Here is a 10355-nt window from a genome sequence, read left to right as displayed (position 1 = left end):
CTTCAGCAAACCTCTTGCCGTTCTCCATGTCTTCGAGCCTATTAGAAAGCAAATCGCACCAAAGACGCAGAAGGTTTGGGACGAAGCAGGTTGTTTTTCGATCCACAACCATGGCCCGTATATATAGCTCGGGAGGTGAGAAGATAGGCTTCGTTGGGATTACAAAATTAAAGTCAGTTATGGAAACGGATCAACACTCTAGAAATTCAGGGAACGGTTCATGAAAAAACAACGGATTCAGACTTATTGCTTCCCATAATTACAGATACCATGGGATTGATACAAAAGGTTTATATTAACCGAAGCTCGACCCACTAAGACTTCGTTGGATTGAAGGGAGTCTAAATCCCCACTAGGCCGGAAGTCATCGTGGACCAAGTCATATCAGCCTACTGATCAAGAAATAGCATTAGGGGAGAAAGGAGACCGCCCGCGAAAAGAATGCCCATATAACCCATCGATTTATCGGCATGAGCATTTGATAGAGTGAACAAGAGGAAGGTGTCCACACATTTGAACCCTTGCAAACACTAGAATAGCTCTACGCTGATGGTGAGAAGACTCAGATGATATCACAAGAATTCTTCTAGCCGCAGCAGCTGATCCTCTTACTCGACAAGGCGCTAAAATGGGCGACACAATCGCCCTATGCACAAGAATTCTTCTAACCACTCAAGACCCTCATAGTAAGGGATTAGACCATGGAGGGTCTAACAAAGCCAAGAGCACTCGAGGAGGCAAGCAGAAGAGAAACATAACTGAGTTGTTGGGTTGCTCTCGCCAAAGTCGGATAGATATTTATAGTCGATCTAGAAGATTGAATCCAAGCGCCCGTGAAGCAATAGTGCTCTCATAAAGCCTTGAAGTGTGGGTTCGTAAGCCGATGGGGACATTGGTGAAGATGACAGATAGTAGGCTCCAGATCAAGATTCTCTATCCATGACTACGGATTCATCGGGGGTACAAACGTGGTAATTTTGGAATAAAACTATTTTTATCCCAAAATTGGGGGCATGTGTTTACACCAAAATTTGGGAAAAAAAAGAATGTGGGAACTCGGAGCTTCTAAGATTGTATCATAAAGGGATCGATCAAATGAGAATCGATATCAGCTGGTTTTAATGCAGTGTCAGAATCGACTATTTTATAGATAACGTCAGCAGACAACATCAACGGACTACGTACGGATGGCGTCGGGGGAAAACATGCCGAACTCTACAAAAGGGAATGAATTAGGGTACAAGTTATCTTAAGCTAGGAATGTTTTCTTTTATTTCAAAGATTGTAATAAGTCGTATTTGAGTAGGATTCATATTTAAGTTTCGGGTATAAATATTGGACCCCGGCTATTATAAAAGGACATCCAATCGATCAATACCAATTACTTTTTTTCAGCTTTACGCCAACCCTTAAGAGTAGGAGTACTGTAGATCTCGGTGAGATCTTCAACAAGCAGGGCTGCATCAATCCGGTCGATCTCTGGCTTGTCTGTAAGTATCGTCATGGCTTATACTTTTGTTTGTAAGACTGCATCGGTCTAGCCGACCTCTTATGAGCTCTAGTATAAGTTAGTTATCGATCTGTATTATCATTTGTAAGGCTGCATCAGTTAATTGATCTCTTACGAATCATAATATAGATCAAAGTTATCGATCTTATGTTAGATAACTTGTTATTTAATATAATATCAGCAGTTATCGAATCGGTTAAGATTAGTAAGATTTTCCTTGATGTTTTTAGTTGATTCACCAGTTATCGATCTTGTTATGGTTAATGTTCTATTAATCATAACAAATCATCCGATTGAAATTGAGATAGAGCGGCATCATATCATCAAAATTGATCGTCTTCTAATCTGATCACACTATGCATCTCATGATTGATGGCTTAATTCTGCTAGATCGACTGTTTTTATCTCTATTCCAATCAAGCATAGTATGCATTTAAAGACATGCTTCGATCTTGGATAAACTCAATAGTTAATGAGATCTAATCTAATGACACTACCATAGCTGCATCGATTCGGTCGAACCTCACTGGTAAGACTTTAGATTAGAGATTATCGATTAGTGGTTTTATTCACGATCGAGATATGTACTTTGTTTGTTTGCTATGCATGCATCGGCTATTTTAGCTGATTCGCCCGTGCTTTCACAGATATGACATGCTTTCATGAACCTGTTGACATATAGTCGGTTTTATGGATTTTCTGGTTTTAGATTATTGTCGTCATCGTAGCTGCATCGATCCGGTCGAATCTCACTGCTGGCGGTAATAAATTAGATCTAGACAGTCCGTAGATCCTTTTATATTAAATAGTCGATTGTTTGCATGGCATATCTTTTATCGAATTCATTGGCTTTGCAACATGCATTGATTAAATCTGATCTAACCAATGATGTATCTTTGACGCATACATATTGATAGCTCAAGGGAAAAGATCATTAAAGACTAGGTATATTATGCTCGTTATTATAAATCAATCATGGTCTAATAGCCGATTTCCTCTCGTATCGGCTATTTAGTAGATTTTTCCATTTGACTGTTCCTGAAAGCGGCACATTTGAAACTATCTGAATAAAACTGGCATATTTTATTCTAAATTACTAATAAACTTTTTTTTCTTATCAATTGCATATCAAATTAACTGACCCTGTGATTGACCATATCTCCGTATCGTTGCGGCTTGCTGCGTGTGCGCCGGCGCGTCTACATGTTTTCGCGCCGCACAACCGTCACCGCACACGATCGTTCCCATCCTCTCCACGAGCACCCTCACACACCCCATCCGCCTCCCCGCTCCTCCCCCGCCGACCCCGCTGCGCTGCCCATCACGCCCGCTCCCCCATGGTCTGCACCCCCTCCGTCGCCAAATCCGGCAGCTTGAGGACTCCGACGTGCGCCGCCACCTCGACGACGCCAGGATGCTCCCCGACCTGCGCCGCGCCGCCTCCACGCCGCCGGGCTGCATCGCGCCGCCCCGTCGAGCGCCCGGAGATCTCGACGTCATCAACCCCATCGTCAAGGCCGACCTCACGACGCTTGGCCGACGGGGAGGACGCCGCCGCCGCGAGCCGACGGGCCGCCATCACCGATTAGCGCAGGAAGCTGCTCAACTGCAAGGGAGTCGCATGGAAGGCACTGGTGAGTCATCCCGCTCCCCTCCTGTCCTCAATCCTCACCCACCTTGCTCGACTCCAGTCTCCCTAGCTGGAGGTTTAGGATGGCTCACGCATAGTTAGTCTTACTTTTTTGTTTCGTCCTCATTAGCAAGCAGTACAATCCTTGTTGCGGGTGAGAATTACTGGATGAGAATGGTCTGCAAATGTGGTTGAGAGCTCAGCCCATCCAGATTTTGGTATTAAGTTTGTAGCACAATACCATCTGCTTCTTTAGAAGCTCAATGCAGAATTGTAGAGCCACATGTATCTCATATCTGAATCATAGGGCTGGAGGACATCAGGGGCAGTATAAAATGAATAGCATGTTTAGTATCTAAGCTCCCTGAATTCGAGAAGAAAAGATGTATTCATTGATTTCCTTTAGAAAAATATTGCATCTTTCTAGTTTCATGGAACGATTTATGCTCACAAATGGGTCAGAACATTGTTGGTTCAGACATGGAACAAAGTGAATTGTCTGTTGAATCAACCTTGCCTAAGATTCCAGCTTTTTCTTTACTTCTTCAGCTTCTGCTAGGAGTGGTATTATGACTGTTCCCTTCAGCCTAAGAGATGGTACCTTCAAGTCTGAGCACTGAAATTACAGGATTTAGTAAAACATAATCAGTCATGGCACCGAGATATTTATATTTGTGCCAAATGCAAAATATGAATTTCTCTCCTTTAGAGATATTGGCTCCAATAGCTGAGATACAGTGTTTTAGTTTGGAAAACCAGAAATAAGAAAACATTTAGTTTCAGTGTTGTAGTCGGTCATCTTATCAGCATATAGCTTATCTTGAGACTATTGCAGCTGAAAGTCAGACATGTAATCGCAATGCTAATAACAGTCAACAGAGATGAAGCGAGTAGCAAACCGTTTATGTTACATGCAAGTGACAGAAACCTGACCTTCAGTTTGAGAGATTCTTCAGAGACCTGACCATGCGTGCTTGGTTGTTTCATGAACATGCTTTTACCATCTCAACTAATATGTGCAAGAATGAAATGATCAAGGAAAGGACTTGCCCTGGCTTTTGTAATTCTGTTGCTACTGAATCTAACTGACCTTGTGTGGGTTTTGTAAATTTATTTAATATCTACATGTTTGAGTTTGATAATCAACTGACATGTATGTGCTGATCTAAAAACTTAACCGAACCTGAATATATTTTGATAGATTTATTCTTTGGCGAATTGTTCTTAAACATGATTAAGTTACATTGCTAAAATTAAATCAAGTATCAATCGTCCAGTTAATTCTTGTCAATTGGGACTTATGAGCATTTATAATAAGCTCATGTCATTTGCCTCCGAGCAGGAACTCCAGGACGCCATCCTCATTCACGGCCGCAGTGACAAGCAACTGCGAGGAGCTGTAGTACGCCGGATGTGCTGCAGATGGTCCCTAACATATTCTTGTTGGCTGTGACAAATCAGGTAGCAGAATTGGTCTGCTATCGTCAAAGTTCGTGCTTAACACTGTCAGCGTGCTTCACATCGTACATCTAAGTAAGTTTCGCCGCCATTCCCCTTATGTTTGAAACCAATTCTGCCCTGTGTTGTCATACGTGATCGGTCAACAATAACAATGCAAAGAGACATGCAAACTTAAGAAGAGATGCTCAGACTGAATCCACAGTTTGTTCAGAGCTCTGAGATGCACAAGTAAATTCAGAGTCTCATATTCAACAGATGTTTAAATAGCTAGAAAGATATGCCTCGTCGTATTCAAGTCGATAGCAAACTTCCAAATTTTCACTTGATAGCAATGGTAACAGTATTTTAGCTCATGCCACTGATTTAGTTGCATGGCCATAATATTGGAGCCCTTTCATTCTGAGGTCTTTATCGAGGTTTAACTTTATGTGCTATCGATTTGTTGTTGGTCATAATATTGGAGCAATCTACTCTCATGTAGTTAATTGACAATGTATGAAGAAACTGGTACTATCTCTGTAACTTCTTTTCTTAAGTTTAATGAATGGATTCCTGCTTGTGCTTACTTTCTTGTTGTGTTACCATTACTATTTCACATTTCAATATGAAAACGAATTCTTATATCTGGAACTGTGATTATGTGATATGAATATATGATGCCAGTTACCTTTGTTTTTGGTTTACTAGTCAGATATCAGATTGTGTCACTTCAGCCTAGACATTGGGGAGGTACACAATTCATTATCTTGAGTATTTTTTTTATTATAAGGTTATCTTGAGTGGTTCTGGGTTTGTTCCCAACATATGTTTTATATAAGATAAGGTTCCAGAAGTAGCCTGGTGAAAAGTTTGAGCTATATGATTGATATATCTTAGATGAAGTGCAGTGCTGATAACAATGCACTTACATATTTGCTGTGGCCGTCCTAATATACCTAGAGTTTGTACTAGAGAATCAAATAAGAAAGACAAACCCTCCTTTGTAACTAAATTTGCATTCAAATGTATCTCCCTCTGCTATCGTTACAGAAACCAAAAAAAAAAAACTGTGATTACTTCCTGAGATGAATTATACTGGGATACTGGATTATTTCTGTCTAGATGAGTTGTGATGCTGTAGTTGTCATGATATACCTGGTGTGAGAACTGTGAACTACAGAAGTAACTCAGCAACACAATTTCAATGTTGTCAGCAAAATTTTTATGGCTTACAAATCTTAGTGGTTATGCATCTCCATTTTCTATTGTCACAGAAATAAAAGATGTTGTTTCTACTTCAAAAGAACCATAGCGTAGAGTATATCAGATTTGTTTCTGCCATTAATTAGATGGGTCACGATCCTGAGAACCACCCTTTTGGCCTGTATCTATTGTGTGCAGTACTTGGGGACCCTATTTACTTATCTGGTTAGCCCTATTTCTTAGATCTAGAGTTCACATGGTTTCTTTTTCTTTCATTATCATCAGGGTTGGTCCTTGCTGAATAACAAAATAGGATTGCACTATACTGACTATGAGTACAACAACAACAACAACAACAACATAGCCTTTCAGTCCTAAGCAAGTTGGGGTAGGCTAGAGTTGAAACCCACCAAGAGCCCCAAGTCACGGTTCAGACACTTCAATAGCTGCTTTTCAAGTGCTCCTATTCAAACATAGATCTCTAGGTATATCCCAAGCTTTTAAATATCTTTTTATTGCCTCCCCCCATGTCAATTTCGGTCTTCCTTTACCTCTCCTCATATTATTAGCTTGGCTTAGGACTCCACAATGCACTGGTGCCTTTGGAGGTCTCCTTTGGACATGGCCAAACCACCTCAACTGATGTTGGACAAGCTTTTCTTCAATTGGTGCTACCTCTAGGCGATCACGTATATCATCGTTCCGAACTCGGTCTATTCTTGTGTGACCGCAAATCCATCGCTCCAAAGTTAGAGTTTTTTTATCTGTGCCATAAGCTCCAAAGTTCATATATATGTCATTGTGGTCAAGTGTTTAGAAAATTTTCTTGCAGAAATATGGCTGCAGGGTGCAGCCTAATGGTTAAGGTGATTCTCCTTTCCTGTCATAGAGTCTCCCTGAGAACTCCGAATTTGCTTCAAGAACGAGTGAAAAAACTTTCGCATTATTTTGATAGGAATATGTGTTCTTGTTTGAAACAGTAGACATGCTTTGAATCTTGGAACCTTCATGCAAGCTCTGAAAACCTACACAAGCAAACTCAGAATCAGTTTCATTTCTTTGCAAAAAAACAAGAAGTTAAGAACGAGAAGAAACGAAGAAGCTGATTCATACCTCAGGTATCTCAAGTATCTCCGAATCTATTTTCTCTAGAACCAGTTTCATATGTGTTATCTGTGACACTTGCTTGTGCTGATTATTCTGTGCTCACTGGCATTGAAATGGTCAGACTTTTGATTTATTCGATGGTTCGATACATCACCACTGCTGCATCTACCTCTCATAGCTGCTTGTGTGTCAATTTCTCAACTTGTGCGTTCGCTTGCTTGTGTGTATCCATTTCAGTTGATAAACTTAATATGCTATAGGACATTTATATTTATCTGTTGCTTCCTGAAGCTTTGGTCTGTATCCAAAGTTTGGGGTACAAGGAACCTGTACTTTGATTGACTGAAACATATCTGATGGAGCGATTAACTATATCCTGTTCACTAGCATGTCTGTTCGGATGCTATAAGATCCCCCAAGATGCATTTGTTACTTGCATTACGATATCATTATTTTAGACTCTGGATAGCAGGTCCATCCATATGGCTGGTATGCCCTCCGGCTCAGTACAAATTCTTTGTGGAAGCATATCTCCTTGAATTTGTTCTTTTGGGAATTGTCCCTCAACCTGCATTACCATATCATAATTTTAGACTATGCATACCAGGTCCTGCCATATTGCTGGTATACCCTATGGCAAATAACAATTTCTTTAGTCAACCATTAGATGATTGAGATATTTAGTCATGGTTCTGTGCGTGTTTGGCTGTTTGTCATTGTATTTCTCTTTCCCTTCCTCCAAACTATTGCTTGGGTATGAGAATTTGAGAATAAGTAACTGGATAAAAATAGTATCTGAATGCATCAGTAACTCTGGAGTTTTTGTTTGATGGCAGAGATAGAATAGAACACGTGTGTTGGTCCTAAATTGGCATGAAGCTCATATGGGTGTGGTCTGATGGTCTCTTTGTTTTTTTAAGGAACCGGTAGACTAAAGGCAATTGTGGGTTATTTCAATGGAAAATAGGGGCTCTCCTGTACCATTGGGTGACAAAACTAACACTACTAATGGAGATAACTAAAATAGAAGGGCAATTATTATATTCAATTCAATGTATTGTTTATATTATATAAATGATTATCAATAGTATATGAATGTAACACTGCAGGAAGCAATGTTGCACAGCGCAGGAGAAAGGGATAAGGCTCGATGACACGCAATGTCTCAAAGAGAAAAGGGACGAAAAAAATAAAAAATGTCAAGAAGCTTGTTTTTTCAGCCGGAACAGTATTTTTCAGCTTCTCTTATAATCCGTCTTTTTCAGCTTGTTTTTTCAGCCGAAACAGTGTTTTCTCTCACAACAAATCAACCAGAACAGTGTTTCGGCTTATTTTTTCAGCTAAGCGAACGGGGCCATAAAAGAAGAAAGGAGCAACAACTACGTATCGAAACTACCAATGGTTGCATAGTATAAATGTTGGTGAATAATAATATAGATATTACTATTGATGTTTCTCATGTGCTGTCACAATTGGTAGATGGTCAGGATGTATCAATCAAGGAAAATATAGATCCTAATGAAACAGATGATTGGTTGCATAGGAATGATTCACTCCATGCAAACAATATTGATGATATACTTATATCCCACCCACTGATAAGAAGGATAAGAAAAAGACAAAAATAAATGGTATATACACGGAAAATATTGTCTACAAAGAGGTCCTCACTCATGAAAAGGCGTAGCACTAGCTGTTTTACTGCTGTTCACATGTGCATGCTATAAGTTTGATGAAATGCATGCGTGGAATGGCAAAAGGATAGAAACATTCATTTGCAATGTGAGTAATATCCTTTGTATATAATTTTTCTTTTTTCACCTACATACATTTTAACTATATAAAGGGCGTACCCAGTACAAAGAACTCCTGCTCTGTGCGGGGTTTGAGGAAGGGTGTCAGTGGCAAGCCTTACCCTCGCCTATGCAATGCGAGGAGACCGTGACTCGAACCCGGGACCTTTCGTTCACAGACGGTAAGACTCTACCGTCTGCACCAGGCCCGTCCTTCGCATTTTAACTATTTGTGTGTATAAAAATCTGGCACGGTAACTATGAAGTGAGGAAGCACATCCTGCTACATCTACTCACATACACGGGTTTTAATGTTAATTATTCGTGATGACATAGGATTCTAATATATTTGGTTGTATGTCATGAGATGTTTTACCCGTAGCAACGCACGTGCATTCAACTAGTAAATGAATAATAATACAGGTGCACCTAGAACACTGGCGCATCCTTTGGGCGCGTCGCCTCGTGGCCTCTTCATTTTGATCAGCAAATTTGCAATTAACTTAAAACCAAGAAATTCTTTTGCAGCTGCTTTATGTCAAATAGTCAAATTTTCATCCATTACAAAGTGATTACAGTTCTTTTGCCACTCGTTGTATCTCATTCACTTGCATGTACCAGAAAGCTAATCAAGGAACTCATGAAGGGTCATGGATAACACTCCATTTTTCTCTTTTCCAGTCCAAGCATCATAAGCTCACTTCTAGCAGCCTGAAACACAATTGGATAATGGTTAATAATCTTTTGATCTTACAGTTGCCTAATATAGTCCTTTGAGTCTGTTTTACCTGCTAGGCTTTTGCTCTAGCTGATCGATATGCACGCTAGCGTCTTGCCAGTGGGCATGAAGCAGCTGGAGTTCGTGGATGTTGTAAAACAATTCCTTTCGTCTTAATGAAATACGGGTACATGTACCCGTTTGCGAAAAAAAGTTGCCTAATATAGTGAATTACGTGGTACAGCTCAGTTGGTTCTACATAGCACACTCACACCACACAAGCACACCCCTAGACCTACAACCTATACACATCAAGAATCCTTTTGGAGATCAACAGAGCCCACGGGCCTCATAGACAACATGCACGCCAGGCCTCATAGACAAACATCATAAGCTCACTTCTAGCAGCCTGAAACACAATTGGATAATGGTTAATAATCTTTTGATCTTATAGTTGCCTAATATAGTCCTTTGAGTGTGTTGTACAGTCTTGCCAGTGGGCATGAAGCAGACGAAGTTCGTCGATGTTGTAAAACAATTCCTTTCGTCTTCATGAAATACGGGTACATGTACCCGTTCGAGCCGCCAGGCCTCATAGACAACATGCAGGCCAGGCCTCATAGACGACATGCACGCCGTCGTTCCACTGTGGCTCCACGTATGTGTCTAGGGCCTACGGGGAAAAATAGGGACATGCCCCGGTAAGAAACACGAATGATCCCAAGGATCGAACTCACGGCCGGTCATTCCCACAGCAGCAAACTGACCGTCGAGCTAGCGCTTGTTCTATGGTCTACAATATCACATGTACATACTATAGATACTAGCTAGATCTACAATCTATACATAGACCTTAGTGACAATTACACATGAACAACAAGGCAAACAAGTTGAACGGGTCTATTACAAGAGATTAAACAAATGAGCCACTCAATTGAGAGCAAGGCTAACATT

The 10355-nt window shown here is 40.5% G+C and overlaps 1 long non-coding RNA gene across 1 annotated transcript; it reads left to right on the top strand.

Moving 5' to 3' along the window:
- The first annotated feature begins 2776 nt into the window (after positions 1-2776).
- LOC136523131 (uncharacterized) lies at positions 2777-8559 on the top strand. Its single transcript, XR_010776122.1, has 3 exons — positions 2777-3144; positions 4483-6901; positions 8000-8559. It is a non-coding gene; the product is annotated as an uncharacterized lncRNA (long non-coding RNA).
- Positions 8560-10355: the final 1796 nt, after the last annotated feature.

The sequence above is a fragment of the Miscanthus floridulus genome, chromosome 18, assembly GCF_019320115.1.
Source record: "Miscanthus floridulus cultivar M001 chromosome 18, ASM1932011v1, whole genome shotgun sequence".
Classification (NCBI taxonomy): domain Eukaryota; kingdom Viridiplantae; phylum Streptophyta; class Magnoliopsida; order Poales; family Poaceae; genus Miscanthus; species Miscanthus floridulus.
The sequence above is the reverse complement of the archived record's forward strand: the minus strand, read 5'-3'. Positions and strand labels throughout refer to the sequence as shown.